The 19,581-nt window shown below is 36.4% G+C and overlaps 3 long non-coding RNA genes across 5 annotated transcripts; all 3 read right to left on the bottom strand.

Annotated features, from left to right (window-relative positions):
- Positions 1 to 510: 510 nt before the first annotated feature.
- LOC117566695 (uncharacterized) lies at positions 511 to 922 on the bottom strand. The gene is made up of 3 exons (XR_004572009.2): positions 852 to 922; positions 684 to 794; positions 511 to 621 (listed from the first exon to the last, which is right to left on the bottom strand). It is a non-coding gene; the product is annotated as an uncharacterized LOC117566695 (long non-coding RNA).
- Positions 923 to 1,309: 387 nt separating this feature from the next.
- LOC127565479 (uncharacterized) lies at positions 1,310 to 13,420 on the bottom strand. Its single transcript, XR_007954784.1, has 3 exons — positions 13,259 to 13,420; positions 1,474 to 1,568; positions 1,310 to 1,410 (listed from the first exon to the last, which is right to left on the bottom strand). It is a non-coding gene; the product is annotated as an uncharacterized LOC127565479 (long non-coding RNA).
- A 75-nt stretch (positions 13,421 to 13,495) lies between these two features.
- LOC117566706 (uncharacterized) lies at positions 13,496 to 14,506 on the bottom strand. Of its 3 annotated transcripts, none has more exons than XR_007954691.1 (4): positions 14,393 to 14,506; positions 14,096 to 14,335; positions 13,729 to 14,029; positions 13,496 to 13,654 (listed from the first exon to the last, which is right to left on the bottom strand). It is a non-coding gene; the product is annotated as an uncharacterized LOC117566706 (long non-coding RNA). The 3 variants fall into 3 exon arrangements; XR_004572013.2 differs by having other exon boundaries at positions 14,096 to 14,318; XR_004572011.2 differs by having other exon boundaries at positions 13,729 to 13,989; positions 14,096 to 14,318.
- Between the last annotated feature and the right edge of the window lie 5,075 nt (positions 14,507 to 19,581).

The raw sequence follows: 19,581 nt of genomic DNA, 5'->3' as shown, positions 1-19,581 counted from the left end.
AGTTGCACAATTTGTAGCCAGTTGTCAGGCATAATAGACTTTTCGCGGCCACTTTTCCAACCAGACGAACGACGAGCGACACAACTTCCATGACAGTTTGATACAAAAACGAATGCGAATGCGAATACAAATTCAAATGCGATTTCGAATGTGACTCTATTAGCTCTAACAAGCACTCACAGCTTTTGCACCTCGAAATTAATCAGTTATGCAACGTGTAACCGCCTTTGAAATCTTCCCTCACTTTTTAATATGAAAATTTAATTTAAATAGAAATTATTCTACTCACCTTTGTCGCTGATATTTCGCTTCACTTTCCATTAATAAGCTCTGCAACACTTCCTCAACATTATTTCACTTTACTTTGTTAATCGAATTGTTGATTTTTGATTCCAATGATGTAATTTATTTCGCTTCCATTGTGAAAAGTTATTTTCATTGATTCTTTTACACTTTGTGTCCAAAATTATTACATTTGACTCCTTTTCATATTTCCATTCCATATTTGAATTTTATATATTATATTTATATTTTATTTCTTCATCTAATAAACTTAATTTTTTTTGTTGTTTTCCTTGTATTTTGCTTGTCGTTCTATTGATTAGCTTTCGCTATTTAAATCTGTAAAAGCATAGAGAAATATTTGAAGAAAAAAAATTACAATATTTATTAGATTCTTTTACCATTTTTCTCAATTTTTAAACCTTATGCCAATAACCATATAATTCCGATATTCGTATTGTTTTGCTTTCATTTTGCTCATTATTATCTGGCTTAGATTTTGCTCTGTAAATCTGAAAAAAAGAAAGTACAATATTAACTTTAACTTGATTCATTTATCATATTTATACCTTATGCAAATCTAGTTTTAATTTCACTTCATTATTTTCGTTTTCCCCGCAATTTTTTGGCAGTTTAAATCTGAAAAAATATTAAAAATATGCAATAAATAAAAAAATTGTTAAATAAGTTAAATATAATATATAATGTAATTTTTTTACCATTCAATTTCATTTCATTCTGATATTTTAATTTCATTCCTTGAATTTTGCTGATCTTAGTGCTCTTGATTAGTTTTTCACTCTTTTAAGCATAAGAACATTGAGAAATGTCTTAAGTAAAACAAATTACAATATTAACTTGATTCTTTTACCATTTTTCTACATTTCGAAACCGTGTGACGAAAGCAATTTAATTCCGTTATTTGTATTGTGTGTCTGGCATTTTTTGCTGTTGAAATCTGTAAAATATTAGAAATATGCATTAAATAAAAAAATTGCAAAAATTATTTCCATTATTTTACCATTTCTATCTCCAGAGAAAATAGTCTGACACATTTCCTTCTTATATCATATTTGAATCGTATTTTTTCAGTTTACAGCTTCTTCAATTAATTTGCCGCATAAAAATCTGCAAAAAATATAAAATATTTTAGTTAATCATGCTTTATTAAATATTATTCCATTCCTTTACCATTTTTATCCATTTTAACCATTTCATTTTGATATTTCAATTGTTTTCTTTGCAGTTTGCTTTTCGCTTTTTCGATTAATTTGCCGTATGAAAATCTGCAAAAATTAAGGCATATTTTAGTTAATCATGCTTTTTATAAAATGTTATATTAACTTTAATATTTATAAGCTATAAAGACCACATAAGACTTTTCATTAAAGGGACAATTGTTAATTCCTAGACTGCAAAATATAGTATGTTAAAATACGAATTTATATTCAAAAGATACTCGACTTTTAGCTTCCTCGAATATCGATTCAATTCATGAAAAATACTTTTATACATATATATATGTATTTAGGCAGCCTAAGTATAACCTCACTTTGAATGAAACCAATAGAAATATGCATAAATTCAACTAAAGTCAATTGCCAAAGCTAGGCGAAAGGCCAAAACTAAAGATTAGAAAAGAAAAATGAATATAAAAAGGGTAATAAAGGTGGTCAACTGGCAAACTGAAACGAGAAATTGGGATTAAAGCAATTCGATGTGAAATATTATTGACGATTCGATGAAGCACAAGATGACGGAGAAGAAGAAGAAGTGGAAAAAAGGACCTGCGTCATCTTCATTAGGCGGCAGGCAACCTGACGACGCGACGCGACTTCAACAGGGAGACAAAAGAGGGGAGGACGACGAGTTCAAGTGACAGCGATGAAGGGTGTCAATGTGTGTGAGTGTGTTGGTGTGTGTGTTGGTGTGCAGGACTAATGCTGTTAGGTAGCAAGTGTATGGGCATGTTAAGGACATCGCCAAATGAAGTGACAAGCAACTTAACGCATTTAAATTAATTAAAAATGTGCTTAAGATGTTTTCGACTTGCGACGATGCGACGACGACGATGGCAACAAAAGGCATTCTTAGACGGCCTTTCTGCCTTCTGTCCCTGACAACGGTTGAAACTCAACAACAACAACAAGAAGAACAAGAGAAGATGCTTCGCCTTGCAGCTGGCAGCTGTAATTAGACAATTCACTCGCCATTCGCCACTCGCCGATCTCTCTCCCTCTCTCTCTCTCGCCCACTCTTTATTTCCCGCTCGTTGTTTTGGGTTTTAGTTTAGACGAAAGAAATTTTTAAAAAATTATGAACTACAATATACCCTGTGAACTAATATTAAATGTTGACAAGCTTAAGCTGAGCTAATTGCAATTGCATTTGCTAATTTTAACTATAATTTGCTTAACTAACTTTCGATGAAAATACATTTCCATCTTTTTTATAACCGCCGCTATTTAAAAGTTAATCAAAAAATGCATTTAGACGGTAAAAACGGGCTGAACATTTGGTATATTATGTACTCAATAGTATATTTTGAAAGAAGTCGTATGCTATATAGTATATTTTAGTATTTATGGTATATTAACTCGGTTTATTTTAACCACAGAGCTTAGAGCTATGCTTTAAAATTTGGTATTTTATGTACTCCTTAGTATATTTTGAATGCAGTAGTATACCGAATGGTATTTTATCCGTATTTCTGGTATATTAATTCATTATATTTTAACCAGTTTTTACATTCTTTTGGCATATTGTACTCTTTAGTATATTTTGAAAACAGTAGTAGTATATATGGTATATTTTAGTATTTTTTTTGGTATATTAATTTGACATATTTTAAGTATAAAGACAGCTTTTGCATTGTTTTGGTTTTTTTTAATACTATCCATTGTTTTGTAAGTAACGAGTATCTCACAGTCGTGCACACTCACTTGTGTTTTTTTTTTTTGGTTTTTCTAGTATTTTTTTGTTTTTTTTGTTGACGGCACAGATTGAAGCCGCGCCGCATTGGCGGTAAAGTTTGCAACAGCGTCAGGGAACTTTGTCCTGGGGAACTTCTACCGTTGTCACTTGAGCAAGCGAGACAAGCAGCTGCAGATGTGTGTGGGAGAGAGAGAGAGAGAGCGAGTGCAAAAGTGTTTTAGCCTTGCGTTTGCCTTCTTGGCGCATCGACTTTTAAGTAGTTTGGGACGGTGGGGAGGGGGCGTGGCAGGCAGCTGGTGGGATTGCAGCTAAAAGTCGCTCACTCGTAGGCGTTAATGAAAATGCTTGTAATTAGTTTTGTTTGTTGGCAACGTTGGCAGCGATGCAGCGGAAACGGAAGTGCGCCAAATAATGCCAACTTGCGCTTTTGCATGCATCGAACTAATTGATTTGCCGGTGCTACAAAGCATCCCCCTCTCACTCTCTCTCTCTCTCTCTCTCTCTCTCTCTCCCGCTTTCACCCCATTTGAGTGCTCTTTCTCCCACTCTTTGAGTGCTTCCGACGTAATGAATTTACTTCAAATGCACTCATCGCTGCTGCTGCTGCAGTGAAACAATGAATGAAGGCTTAGCATTTTCCAGGCAACAGATCAACTTGGCCGACGCTTTAAGTTCCGCTTATAATCGATAATATATTCAAGACTTCCGCAGGAAATATTAAACGGTTGTTAACCTCACAACAAAACCGATTTCAATTTCGATTTGCATTTCTCAAAATATTGCTGCTAAATCGTTTCATTTTAGTTTAATATTTGAATTTAATTTTTTGGACATTTACAACTTTTTTTAATACATAAATGTATTTTTATTAACACATTAATTTTGTACTGATTTTATCTATGAATTATTTTATTTCTTTTTTTTCATGATTTCATTATTTTACATAATTTTCTAAGCTTTAAAATTTTTTTGTTTTTATTTTTGGAATTCTTCTTAGTTTCGGTTAATTTGTACTTCGTTTTGTTGTAGCATTCTTAAATATAATTCCATAATACAATGTTCTTTGTCGTTCCTTTTCTTTGCTTGTTTCGTTTTTTCTCTCTCTTCGTCTTTGCTTTTGAACATTTTTTTGTATATTTCACTCTATGCTTGATTGTTCTTATCTGTTCTATTGGCAATTGAGCTTCGTTCTAAATTTGCTTTGTGACATTATTCTTAACTGTTGTTTACTTCTTTCAATTTTTTCTTTATTTCATTTATTTACTTTTCTAACGGGTTTTCATCTCGTTTGCTTGATTTTGAAGTATTTATCTTTTGATATAACTTAAATTAGTTGTGTTATACTTCTTTTCTTTCTTCTTTCTTCTCTACACCTCTTAACCATTTTCCTTTTAAACCTTATTCTTAAACTAACGCATTTTTTTATTCTATTGGTTTTTATTTAGCATTTATCATTTGATATAACCTTAATTAGTTGTATTATAACTTCGTTTCTTTCTGTATCTTTACACTTTTGAACCATATTCATTTTCGAGTTTTATTCTTAAGCTATTCTAGTATTTTGATTGTTCTAACTTTTTATTATTTTGTTATTGTTAGCAGCTTTCATTTTGCCAATTTCCCTTTCTCCCTTTATTCTTAAAAGTTGCACTTGCTTCGCTTTCAACTTTCAACTGCATTGAGTTTTGTTTCATGATTTTTCTGAGGTGTCCACCAGGTGGCGTCTTTTCACTTTCGAATGCTGCACGTTGCAAAGCAGCTTAATTGCCCCAAATTTAATTTCCGCTTTAAGTTTGCCACACACACTCCAACACACACACACATACATACAAGCAAACACACGCACGTAGTAGGCATAAATATGCAACAGCAACAACGGGAACGAAAACAAAGACTGCAAAATGAGAGAGCGAGAGCGAGAGAAAAGCAGCGAAGAAGAAGAATGCGGTGGGTCAGGGAGATGTTCTCTGTGTGTCGTTGTCGTTGATGTTGTCGTTGGTGTTGCTGTTGGGTCTGGGTCACTCTCTCTTGGCTGGCAGGCATGAAGCAGGCCGCAGGAACAGGAACAATTCATCATCTATATGACAAGCAGTCGAAAGCAATCGTTTTGTCATCTTCTTCTCTGTTGCTAAATTGAATATGCCCAACCAACCAGCCAGGCAGTCACCCAACTCCAGAGAGTGCCACACTCCAGCATGCAGAGAAACAGAGAGAGAGAGAGAGAGAGAGAGAGAGAGAGAGAGAGAGAGATGGATGCATAGAGACATTTCGAATGAAATGAATGAATGAGCACACATAGACATGTGTGTGTGTGTGTGTGTCTCTTCACATATGCATATCTGTCGCCGCATTCCAAAATAACACAAAGCATCGAAGGCGGAGGGGGCGTGGCAGAGAGTAGGAGGAAGGGAGAAGGGAGAAGGAGACTCTCGCATAGTCGCACGTTCGCAGGAAGGAAGCTTTACAGACTGATAGATGCTCAGAGATGTGCACAGCGTATGCCAGCGATAGAGAAAGAGAGAGAAGAGCCACAACACACACACACACACACACACACACACTTGCTCACAGCAGACACGCATACAAAGTAGGCAAACGAGTTGACTTTAAAAAGGCTTTTTCGACTCAGGCCTATTCAACATCTCCCCTCTCTCTCTCTCTCTGCCACACTCTTCCCTTCTCGCTCGCTCGACTGCGACAATAGATCATCAAATTCATTACATTACATTTCATATGTCTCATTTGTACATGCGTCGAATCGAGTCAGCGTCAGAGTCAGAGTCAATGACGAGGTCGTCTGTGCGTGACCATTGCATTCATCAAAATAAGCCAAATTCAAGCAGCAATAATTTAGTCGCACACACACACACACACACACTCGCACACTTTGGCTTTCTTTTGTGGTAACTGATGCTTCATCATCAACAGCAGCAACGACAGCAACAACAACAACAGCAACCAAACTCCCCACAACCGACAAAAGTTCAGCACTTCGTTCAATATAAAGACCTTTTGGTCGACTGCCTCAGACGTGCGCTTGGCTTTATCAGCAACAGCCCATAGACTGCCCCCCTGCCCTCGCCTCTGCCTCCCTTCTCCCCCTCTCACTCGCTCCCCTTACTTGCCACACTTGACCAGGGCCACAAATTTGCCTGGCGAATTTACCGCGCTGTCTAGACAAAGTGTTTCAAATGTGTGTGTGTGTAGAAGAGTTCTAAACTCCCTCTCTATCTCTCTCTCTCCCTCCCTCTCTCTTTCTTTCTCTGACAATAAGTCCCTTAAAAAATAGATATGCATATATTTGAAATAATTGTGTTTACGCAAATAAATCAAATTTAAATGGCGAATTAAGCCTGAGAACAAAACCATGTGCCAATATGCGTGAACCAAGAGTGTTTGATGCACTTGCAGATACCCTGTATAAGCACAAGACTTTAATATAGTATGGAGTTTCACATATCCTGTGTAAACAGTGTACAAGTTTATTCTGTATTTTTGGAACTCATCAAGCTTAATGAACTCAACAAAATTAATAAACAAAATCAAACAAAGTCTACAAATATTTTAACATACAAGTTAAAATAGAAATAAAAATGGTGGCAGCCTCTTGTTTACCTTTAAAAACGAGTGGGAAAGTCATTCGCTACCCATTTTTAATAATAGCAAAACAGTGCGTAAATTTCGATAAGATATACTAAATTAATATACCGAACAATACTGAATATACCGATAAAATACTAAAACATCATCAGCTGGCAATGTTCAATAAAATCAAAACAGTGCGGTTTTATCGTTAAAGCATACTAAATTAATATACCAAAAATACTGAAATACACAACAAAAGTGGTACTATAGTATATTGAAAATATACCAGAGTACAAAATATACCAGATTGTCAGCAATACAATGAAGACCCGGCAGCAGCAGCCGTTTTTTTTTTGAAGCATGAACAATTTCTAAGACTTTTATTACGGTATTATCGTTAAGACAAACTAAATTAATAAACCGAAAAAATACTGAAATGCCCCTATAGCTATATTGGTATTATAGTATATTCAAAATATACCAGTACAGAATATACCAGATTTACAGCAACGCAATTAAGCAGCGTCGGCAGCAAACTTTTTTTCAGCATTGATGAACAACTTTTTATCACGAATCATAAATTATAATTGTTACGTGTTTAATTTTAAAGAAAAATGTGAAAAATTTATATGAACTTCATACTGTTTTGAGGTTGCCAAAACTAATAGCAAAAACAAAAAAAAAAATTTAAAAACAAGTTAAAAAGAATAATAAAAAAAATATCAAAGATTTTGATATAGTAATCAGATCTGAGTGCATTCCACTTAAGAAAGAAATCTTAGCAGGATGGTATGAAAACAATAAAATAGTATTTGCCTATATATAGACGACAAATTGCATTCTTTTTAGCATCTTCATTGAAAGCACATGTATATATGTGCATCCCATAATAATAAAAGGAAATGAAAGACGAACTGCTTAATTTGTATATAAAATAAAATACACAACAACAAGTTTCCGATAGTTAAATGAAACAAGCCAAAGCATGAATAGGAAAAGAGTAGCGAAGCATTAAGTAACTTTGCTAGTATGGCATTACGACTTTGATTAATTGATGGCCATAACTAAGATTTAGTATTTTGCAGCATACATTAAAATGCAAAGCCAAAGGATTTCCTAAATGAGTATTCATTGGAAATTGGGCTTTAAAATCATTGTCATTAGTCACACAGCTGTCAAGCGTGCTGCACTCACAACACAGCATTGAATCAATTGCCACTCTGGTCACACTTAAGCACTCTGGTCACACTGGTGCAACAGACACACAGCACACACACAAGCCAAGCGAAGCCTGGAACATGCCTGAGAGCATCATCAATAATAATTTGCGGGGCTAAACAAATGCCTAAAAAGCAGATAAGCACAAGGATTAAATAATCGACTCGAGTATTTCGTGCGTTGCCTGCAGGTGAAATGAATTAGCTGGCTAGCAAAAAAAAGAGAAACGCAATCCAAAACCACCCCAAAGAATATGAAGGAAACAAAAAACAAGTAAGAAAGCTACAGTCGAGTGTACTCGACTGTGAGATACCCGCTACCCATTTTGAATAAAAGCAATATATTTCGCGGTATTATTCTCAAAATATACCAAATATACTGCAAAAATACTAAAAATATACCAAATGGTATATGTGGTATATCGATATAGTACCGCATTCAAAATATACCATAGACGGCACAATATACCATATTGTCAGCCAAAGCAAGTAAGACCCCTAGTAAGTAGGCGTTTTTGCCCATAAAAAAGTATTTCTTTAATAACTTCGACAATTTTTATTTGATCGCAACCAAATTTTCAGTAATTATAACCACTATAGTAATTATTGTATATACCAAAATTCGTAGCTCTAGCTTTAAAATTACCCTTGTTATTCGTTTTTTTTTTTGATTTGCGGGGCGGAAGTGGGCGTGGCAAAAATTTGAAACAAACTTGATCTGCGTGCAAACATAACAAATGCTGTCGAAAAAAAATATAGCTCTATCTCTTATAGTCTCTGAGATCCAGTGTTTCATATGGACGGACGGACAGACAGACAGACGGACATGGATAGATCGTCTCGGCTGTTGACGCTGATCAAGAGTATATATACTTTATAGGGGCGGAGATGCCTCCTTCTACCTGTTACATACATTTCCTGTCGGCACAAAGTTATAATACCCTTCTATCCTATGGGTAGCGGGTATAAAAAAGAAAAAACCCCGTTCCCTTTATTCCTTTTCGAGGGCGTGACGCTGCCAAGTGGGAGGTTGGAGGGTGAAATTATGAAAATTCCAACCACCTGCAGCTGCAAATCGCAAAGTCCGACAATGGAGCAAATTATGCGCGAAAAGTGCCAGACCAGACCAGACATGTTGTTGTTCTTCTTGGCTGGACGAAGGTCCTCTTCCAGCAGAGGCCATAAAAAAATGGGGAAAAGAAACAAAAGCGTACGCAGAAGAAGGACGCAGGACGAACTTTTGCCAATACGGCTCAACGGATAAATTATGCCGACGCACTCGAGTGCTTATTGTGACTGCTGCTGTTGCTGCTGTTCCTCCTGCTGTTGGTGTCCTTGCCCTTGGCCAGGACGAACGCTATCGAGTGCCTGCCTCTTTACTTCCGTCTGCTGCTTTTTTTTATTCACCTCCCCCCGTCGCCGTCGCCATCGTCAATACAAGTTGGCCGCCGTTTTGTTTGCCATATTCAAAGTCATAAATCATAAAACTGCTCGAGGATATTTTATCATAATCACATCAGGAAGCGAAGCGTCCTTCACTTCACAGAGGGAGGATGAAGGATGAAGCGACTCGATTTCGATTTTGCTCAATAGAAAAATGACATTATCCATATTTTTGGCGTTAAGTGTTTGGCTCTTGTTGCCCTCAGTTGCTGCTGATGTTGTTGTTGTTGTTGTTGTTGTTGTAGCTTTTAATTTGTGTTCGCCTTCGTTTTGCTTTCTGCATTTGACAAGTGACTTTGTTATGTGCTTTCGCTCCCCCCCTTCATGCCTGCATAATTTAAGCGACTTGCACATGCTTTCACACACACACTCGCATACACACCCACACTCTGACTACTGCCTGCCAAATTGCATATGAAAGTCAATAAATAATATTTCGCATAAGCATTTGGCAGACACCATCACAACAACTGAGCAAATCACTCGACCCGAGCTCATTAAGCATTCAGACAAGCGTTTTTAATATATACATATACATACATATATGTATATGCGTGGCTGCCACGCCCACATGCCTACTCCCACACAAGGGGCAAGAGACACGCCTACTGTCAGCTTATAGCTCTGAAATAGAGCGTGGAGTTTCTTTGAGTGCTTTTAGGAATTTGCAAACGAAAAGAAAAAAATCATTGCATACTTTTCAGAACTGTCTCTTCTTCCTCTTCTTCTTTGGCGTCGATGAGAAGTTGTTTTGGAGCCAAGCGAGGCACGATATATGACACCCAATAAGCAGTTAAATATAGTTTCCAAGTGCTAGTTTGTTATGCATAAACGAAGGAATTAAAACAAGATGCACAGCATGGAAGAATTGATGGAATTCAACTCAAGTTTCGACTGCTAGAGACTCTTTTTTTGGTGTCAACATAATTATGATTTATACATACATATACATACTATATGTATATTATAAAAAGAATTTGACATAAGAAACGAGTTAAAAGCGCCTAAAGAGTATCGAAAGAATTGCTAATAAATAAATTGACGAAATCAGTTGAAGCTTCGACTGCTCGAGACCCTTTCATTAGTGATTTCAAGATAATTATAAATTATACATTTGTATACATTTTTATACATACATTATACGAAAAGAATTTGACGAAATAAGAAACTAGTGAAAAGGAACTGAAGAACAACGAAATATGTAATTGCAAAAAGGTGAATAGCATTGCAGGCAAGAGATATTGTTGCAATTCAGCTTTTGTTTTGACTGCAGGAGACGCTTTCAGTAGTATCAACAAAATTATAAATTATACATAACTATTATAAAATGAATTTGACAATATTAGAAACTAGTTAAAAGCGCCTAAAGTGCATCGAAAGAATTTCTAATAAATAAATATATAAATAACATTGCCAACAAAAGATTCAATTGACGAAATCAGTTCAAGATTCGATTGCTAGAGACCCTTTCATTAGTGTGAAGATAATTACAAAAAATATAAAAATATATTATACAAAGAATTTAACAACATTAGAAAGGAGTTAATAGCAGCTAAAGAACAATGAACTAGTACTTGGAATAAATTAATAACATCGCAAGGAAAAGATACAAATGTTGAAATTGAGCTTCGAAAGCTAAAGACCCTTTCGAAATTTTAGATGAATACAACGTATCTAACGAAAAAATAATAATTAGAAGCGAAATAAGAGCAATAATTGTTAAAGTTCAACTAAGATAAATCAATAAGTTTTTGAATGTATGCTTAAACAATTGCAAGTTAAGAGAAGACATTAAAGTAACGACCGTAAAAGATTACAGACAACAAAAAAGTATTTGAGAATTTCGCAATGTTAATAAATACAAATTATAAATTAGAAATAAGTTGTTTGACAACCAAATACATAAATGTGTAAAAAATGGACTTCAATTAATAAATTTCGAATCTCTTATTTAATTTCTGAGTAAATTAAAAACTCGAATGTGTTAACAGCTTACAATTTGTAAAAGAATTTGAAAGAAAAGCGTTTAAAAGAAAAAATATGTTCAATAACTATATGAATTTGTAAATATTCTTCATAGAAATAATGATTGAACAATTATAATTAAAATTTGAATGAGATCATAGCATGCAAGATGCAAAGAGACAAGTTTCCTCATTACATTAGGCAACAAAGGTAAGCACATATCACAGTTCCGATAGAAATCTATGTTGAGAGAAGTCAAACTGTGTGCGAGAAACTAGAGAATACCGGAAATTTCCATTATAATTACCACAAGGCAATGTTGGTAAGAGAAGATGAATAGAAAAAAAGGGGGGCAGCAAAAAAAGGGATATGCCATTGACAACACATCCTGTTAAGCAGTGCAATGCCATTACAATGGGTCATGCAAAAATTGACAAAAGGCTAAACCGCATCCTGGCAGCCACATCGAAAGAAAGACAGAGATAGAAAGTGTGTGTGAGAGAGAGAGAGGTGAAGCAATTGCTGCTAATGCTCTCGTTGCCAACATATGTTTTGGCCAAATGTTGTCATAAATTTGAAGTCACCCAGCGACGAGGACAACAAGGACAAGCAAAAGGACCGATGAGAGGATGAGCTGACGATGCTGCAGACAAAGTGCAAAGAAACAATGTGCAGTGCCAAACATCAGCAGCGGCGGCAGCAACAAAGGAAATGAGTGCGGTTGTCGTCTGGCAGCAGGACGAAAACGAAAACGAGAACGAGAACAAGGACTACGACTAAGGCTCAAGCTCATTCATGGAGCAGACAGAGCCTGGCAAAAAGTTGGCAAATGATCTGGCAGAAATCAGGACCGCTTAAGTCCAGTGCAACCCCCTCTCTCTATCTGTCTGTCTGTTTGTCTGTCCAACCCTGCCCGCTGTCCAGCCCTGGTTAGCTTCAACTAAAGCCCTGAACTGGGCATCATGCAAAGCGATTAGAGTCGGAGACTCGACACACAGCAGACGGGAGCAATCAGGCAAAGTGCCTGCTGCCTGTTGTCCACTGTGTTGGTCACGTTGCACCTGCCACAAAGAGCGAGGGAGAGAAAGAGGGAGATAGTGTGCGAGAGAGAGAGAGGGAGAGAAAACAAACGCACACACAGGCAGCTAAAATAATTGCATAATTTGCATATTATTTTCTGCTAAACATGCAAAAAGCGCCGCGGCAACAACCTGTGTGTGTGTGTGTTTGTGTGTGTGGCGCATTGGGAATGCATGTTGCACACACACACACACACACATTAAGTGCAAAGTGTAAATAAGCAACTCAGCATAAATCGTGATTACAACATTTTGTGTATGTGCGGATATTTGCGGACTTGCTTTTGTGGTTTTAATTTAATTAATATTTTTTTTTTACACTCTCTCTCTCTCTCTGGCTGTCTCCTTATTGCTGTCTTGCCTTTGAGCACCTAAAAGGTTTCGAAACGGGGCGTGGCAAGTGCGTAGCACTTTTGTCAATTAGTCGCAAGCGTTTTCAATGGCGTTGCTAATGAGCTGATAATTGAAATGTACACACGCAAATTTGCCAGACAAACACACACACACACACATACAGCATATTATTATGATTATGAGTGCATTCACACTTCATTCACAAACAACAACATCATCATCATCATCGTCACAAAACATTCATCAAATTGCCAAAAGGAAATTCGAATTTGAATTGATTGCACTCCATTCTCTTCTCTAATTGGAACAAGTGCCGCATTCTCAAAGACTCGACTTGACTTGTTAGTTTAACAATATAAACATTAGTTAAATAATATTGATTATTAAAGCATTGCTCACCCTTTTTTTCATTAGCTGAAACTTGGCGATATGTTAATCTGCTTTCAATTGAATGTTGAAAATTCGCATTGTTTTGTTCACTTTTAAGGCTTGATTGTTCATTCACTTGCATAGTTTAAATTGTTCGTTATTAAGCATAAAATTGTATTCCACTTTTGAATGTATCATTTTTCTGTAAGCAAAGGACATTGATTAGCTTGGTCATTCTTCAATTGATTCAATTCATAATACTTTAGCAGCTGAATTGCCTATAAGAAACCATTTCGAATAAGCATAGAATAAGCTTTCTTGTTGGTCAACTCTTTTTTGAGGCACAGTTTGTTTCACATTTTAAGCATTCTAATTTGATTTGCATCGTTGAAACAATTTCAGCGTTTCCAGTTTAATATAATTCCCCTATTGAAAAATACAAATTAGTAAAAATAAGTGTTCAGTATCTGAAATTCTTTATATTTATGGCTCAACCTTACTTGTGATTGTGCAAATTTCCAGCATGGTAAATTTCCTGTTAGTTCCACATTTCGATTATAAGAATCAATTGAATTGTTGTTTACAATTCATTTTATCCTAAGCGCCTTATTAAACTTTCCAATTGTTCTGTTTACTTCGCTTTGTGGCATAATTAATTGTTAATACAGCTCTCAAGCTTTCAATAATCCATCGACGCTTATAAGAATCAATTTACTTCTTGTTTTGTAATTATCCAATTCGATTATTGTTCACATATTCGGCTATCAGAAACGAAAACAGTTAATTGGGCTTAGCCATTCTCTAATTGAATGTTAGTTGACCAAGATAAATATTTGTTATAATTAATGGTATTATTGTATTGCTCACCATTATTTGTTGTATAACACGTTAAATGTTGTTGCACTTGTTGGTTTTCAATAGCACTTGCACTTTCTCTGTTGCTGTCTCACTCTTACAACCAACTTTGCTATCACTTGCTCCAAAATTGCGCTTGTTATGACGTCATACTTGCAATTTTCTACGCCTGCCTTTTCTGCTTCTTCTTCCATGCGACATTTTGGCGCTTCTCTGCGCAAATTTCTAAGCGCCCCTGTGGTGCGAAAAACTCTGTCAGCAATATTACCAATGCTAAAGTGTTTTTTATATGCATTTACAGCTACTCACCTTAACAACAACAAAAGAAGATGAGCAGGAACACATTTACTATAATTTTTCACAATTTAATAATTTAATTGTTGAATTTGCATTTTTTTCCACGAAACGGCGACGCCGCACAGCTGTTGATCGCAAAGATATCGATATATCGATATTACACGTAGAGCGATATACACACAAGTGCTGCCCATAAATATGCAGGAAACCACAATTTAGCAAAATATATAAATAGAAATGAAAAAAAAACAACAACAAATAATTGCATTAAATAACTTTGCTTTTAAGTGCGAAGTATGTTTGAATATATTTATCGATGCTAATCGATCGCGGCATCGATGCCATTCAACCAATTATGTGCAGCATTGCCCAACACTGCAAACTGCAGTGGCAGTTAAAAAGTTTTTTTTTTTGTTTGTGGATGTGTGTTAGTTTTCGCAATAAACGCGCGCGTGTGTAAAATGAACTGCTGATTGCTGATTAGTAGTGCATGTAAGTATATATACTTTGTATGTGCATATCTATAAATCAGGGCACGATTTCGCGACTAAGCTAATGCGTACATTGCATATTTGCACCCAAAAACGCTGAACGCAACGTACGTTACATACATACACATTCATCCTCATGTGTACATATGTATGTAGGTATGTGTGAAATGTGTTTGCTTTTGGGAAGTTGGCATTTTGTTGCATTTTATTGGGTCTTCATTGGCGGTGGTGGGCAACAATGCGGTTATGTAATATAGTGCAAATATTGCGTAACACTTGGATAAATAAATTTTAGCTATGTATGTGTAAGTGTTGGAAAATGCAAACGTGCAAAATCGCATTAAATGAGCATTAGAGCGCATTGTTGATTCTGTGTGCATGCCATTCATCCACCCATCCCTCTCTCTCTCTCACTCTCATTCGCGCTGGCATTGCTTGCGGCGCCATTTGCAAAATTTCAATTTTTGAAATTTTCTGCTGCTTCTTTGGTTTTTGCTTTCAGCTGTTTTCGCGTTTTGGACTTTGATCTTCAAGCTGAGTGACCGCGACGCTGCGGGTCAAAGTTCAGCGCGTTATTCGCGCGGTGCGGCACTTCAATAAATTAATTTAAAGTTTAATTAAAAAATTGGTCTTTATTTTCAATTAGTACATGGCCAACGCCCTCCGCCCCTTGCCTTTACGCGTCCTACACTCCTATTGGCATCTCGCTCGCTCACACTTCACTCTATGCATCTCGTTCTGGCCGCTTGTCGCCTCATTGCCCTTTGCTTTGCACTTAAAGTGGCCACGCCCCCCTCCCCCTTCTCTGCCGCCCCCGTCGCCTGAGCGCCCGCTTCTTCTTAATTAATTAAGCAAATTAAATTTATGCATGGGCCAACAACAGCAGTGAAAGAGGAAGAGCAAGAGCAAGAGCATGGCACAATAATTATCAATAAAGCTGCCGTTTCTACCTTTTTTTTGTAGTCGTTGTTGTTGTTGCTCTTTCTTGTTGCGGGGCAGCAACGAAAAGGGGCAAGGAGGGGAGAGGAGAGCAGCTGTAGCTGTGGCACAACAATGGCTATTAACTTACATTACCCAACAAGTGCGATGGAGTGGGGGAGGGGTACGGGGGAGGTGGAGGGGCTGCCGTTTCGGGCCACTCACGTAAAAGAAACATTAACGCGCCATCTCTGGTGACCCTCCATTCGCCCCGCCCCCGCCCCCGCTCCGCCCTCTCCTTGAACAAAACGCCGCACGCTCGCTTGCTCCCAAAGCTTGTTAGCCAAGGAGTCCAAGGAAGCCATCGCAGGCACGTGACCTGGACCAAAGCACAGAGAACTAACAGCTCCTTCTTCGGCTGCTTCTTCTTCTTCTTCGGGTGTCGCCATGTTGCATGCAAAAGAGGCAAAGGCCAAAAAGGTGAAAAAGACGCAGCTCAAAGCTCCAGTTGACTCTCCCTCTCTCTCTCTCTCTTCACCTCTCCTCTGCTCTGGCTTCATATCCTCAGCTTATCTTCGCCTTCCTTCGGGTCATGTGGTTCATATGCCACATGCCACATGCCACTGATGTTGCCACAGTGGCGTTGTCCAGCAGGCGAATCTCGATTTCTGCTTACTCTATGTCTATATCTTCTATTCCTCTGAACAGACTTTAGCACTTCATTATGTTTTTAAAAGTTCGAAAAATTCGAAATTATATCTTTATCTTCGTGATGTCCAAAGCTACATATTTCGGAACTACAATCTTTAGCTCTTTCAATATATATAGAACTATATATCTTTTAGATTGTTTCCACACTGAACAAAAAAATGTTCTAAGATCAAGAACACAAATTAGAAAACACATCTTGATTTCAAGAACATTTGATATCAGATCCCAGTTTTTATTACTCACAAGATCTTATTAGAATAAGTTTGTAATGTAATTGGCGCATTCAAGTTTCTTCAGTTGTAATTGTTATTCATTACAAGTATATTTCATAATAATATTTCCACTTCCGCTTCACTTTTTATCTCTAAAAACCTTGTTCCAAATTGTATACTGTTTATTATCGCTGACCTTTTCTTTTGTAGACTGCAATGAAGAATGATTTTCGACAGCTATGTAGATAAAAACTATTTATGAATTTCGATGAGTTGCAGAATTTTATAATCAAAATCTATTATTTTGGGTCTTATTTTGAGAATTTGGCATTTTGTAGACTGATGCTTTTAGTTTTATGAATTTGTTCTCTAATTGGTTTTATGTTAAGACCACAATTTGTAAAACGCATGTTCTTGATCTGTATCTATTGAGTTCATTAGTGTTTGATGTATCCCATAAGACTTCAACTTAACTGTTAATATCGTAATAGCTGCACTTTATTTCTTAAACTTTGCTCCAATTGTATTCTGTTTATAATCCTTGAATTATATTTTACATTCTCTTTTATTTTATCCCATTCTGTTCTATTCTATTCTATTCTATATATTTTTATTCTATTCCATTCTATTCTATTCTATATATTTTTATTTTATTCTATTCTATTCTATTTTAATCTATTCTATTCTATTCTATATATTTTTATTCTATTTTATTATATCCTATTCTATTATATTCTTTTCTATTTTATATATTTCTATTCTATTCTATTCTATTCCATTCTAATATATTCTATTTTATCCCATTCTATTCTATTTTATTCTATTCTATATATTCTTATTTTATTCTATTCTATTCTATTCTATTCTATTCTATTCTTTTCTATTCTATTCTATTCCATTCTATTCTATTCTATTCTATTCTATTCTATTCTATTCTATTCTATTCTATTCTATTCTATTCTATTCTATTCTATTCTATTCTATTCTATTCTATTCTATTCTATTCTATTCTATTCTATTCTATTCTATTCTATTCTATTCTATTCTATTCTATTCTATTCTATTCTATTCTATTCTATTCTATTCTATTCTATTCTATTCTATTCTATTCTCTATTCTATTCTATTCTAATATATTATATTCCATTCTATTCTATTCTATTTTATTCCATTCCATTCTATTATATTCTATACTATTCTAATCTTTAGTAGTTTCTTCTCAATATATTCGTTATTTTTGCACTTCCTGCTCAACTCGAAACTCGTTTGGAAAGTGACGCAAAGACATGAAAATTGCTGTTCATAATATTTGCAGCGATGTCAAGTGCCTAATTGGGCAACAGTATGAGCATCCCTTTTGCTAGCGACGTCTGTGCAACGTGCAACGTGCTGCATGTGGCAACAAGCTGAACTTTGGTCTTTCGTGTCCATTAAAGTGTCTCAGGTAACAAGGAAGAGAGTGAGATAGAGAGAGAGGGAGGAAGAGGGAGAGTCTAGAGAGGGCAAAACAGTCGAGCGGGACAACTTAATTTCCGCCTAGATTTCAATAATAATAACAAGAGGAGGTTCTTCTTCTTCTTCTTCTACTTCCTTCGTTCCCACCATGAATGCATTTTAAAATATTCATAAACGAAGGCAACAAGAGTCGAGTGTGTGTGTGTGTGTGATAAGTGTCATGGGAGGCAAAGCTGCTGAGGTCGAAAGGTTTTTGCATCGTGATGCACTAATTGCAGCCACGCCCCCTTCTTCGCACGCAAAGTGGGTGAAATCGATGGCAACCGGGAGTGAAAGGAAAACGAAAGGGAGAAGGAAAAGGAAAAGGAGGAGTAGAAATTGTAACTGCGGAGCGAGAAAATAACAAAAAGCGAAGCTTGGCAAAAAGGTCGCTGCTTCGTTTTGCTTGAAGCTTCATGCTCCACACACACACACACACACACACACACACACACACACACACACACACACACACACACACACACACACACACACACACTTGCAACTTCAGCTGCTGCTTCTTCTTCTGCTGCTTCTGCTGCTGTCAGTTGTAATAAACGTCCAAGTCGCACCTAAAGTACCCACGCCTCGCCCTTTGCCCCGCATCCGCTTAACAACTGGCAGCAGCAATTAGAAAATGTTACCAACTTAGAAATGCGTGGCGCCTGACTAAATGGACGTTAATGGCCAGCTGCTGGCAACCAACTAATAGCACCAACAACAACAACAACAACAGCAACAACAACGACAATAATAAAATTATCGCTATGGCTCCCGGACCCCATTTCCATCATGACAGCCCTTTTTAGAATTGCTCATACGCCCAGGTGGACCAAACAAACACACACACAGTGAGAGTGGGAAAGAGATAGTAGAAAAAGAGGAAAACGGAAGAGGAGGAGGAGGCTAGGCACATTAAAATTAAATTGCAAATTAAACATCAAAGTAGTTCATGGGCAAAATAGTGAAATGAGTTCATAATCGGATTTGACGACTTGTGAAATGGTTTTAAATGACGATCGCACACACACAGAGTCCAAAAGGGTTGTATTGGAGTTCCACAACTCGGGAGTTGGAGTTGGAGTCGGAGCTGCAAATGATTGTGCTGATGGCAGCATAAGCTCCTAATGAATGCCCATGCATACAAAGAAACTACGCACTGTTTTGTCCCTCGACATTTCCCCATTTAAATTGTTCCACGTTTTATTTGGTGTCTTTATCTTTTGACTCTTTTGTGCTCATTTAGAGAAATCAATCCGAAACAAATTATTTTTTGAAATGAACAAAAGAATATACCAAAAATATACTATTTGATACATTTCAGTATATTTTCGGTATATTTATTATTTGGTATCTTTATCTTTTGACACTTTTTA

This window comes from Drosophila albomicans, chromosome X (genome assembly GCF_009650485.2).
Source record: "Drosophila albomicans strain 15112-1751.03 chromosome X, ASM965048v2, whole genome shotgun sequence".
In the NCBI taxonomy this organism is placed as follows: domain Eukaryota; kingdom Metazoa; phylum Arthropoda; class Insecta; order Diptera; family Drosophilidae; genus Drosophila; species Drosophila albomicans.
Note: the sequence above shows the minus strand (reverse complement) of the source record. Positions and strands in the feature narration are given on the sequence as shown.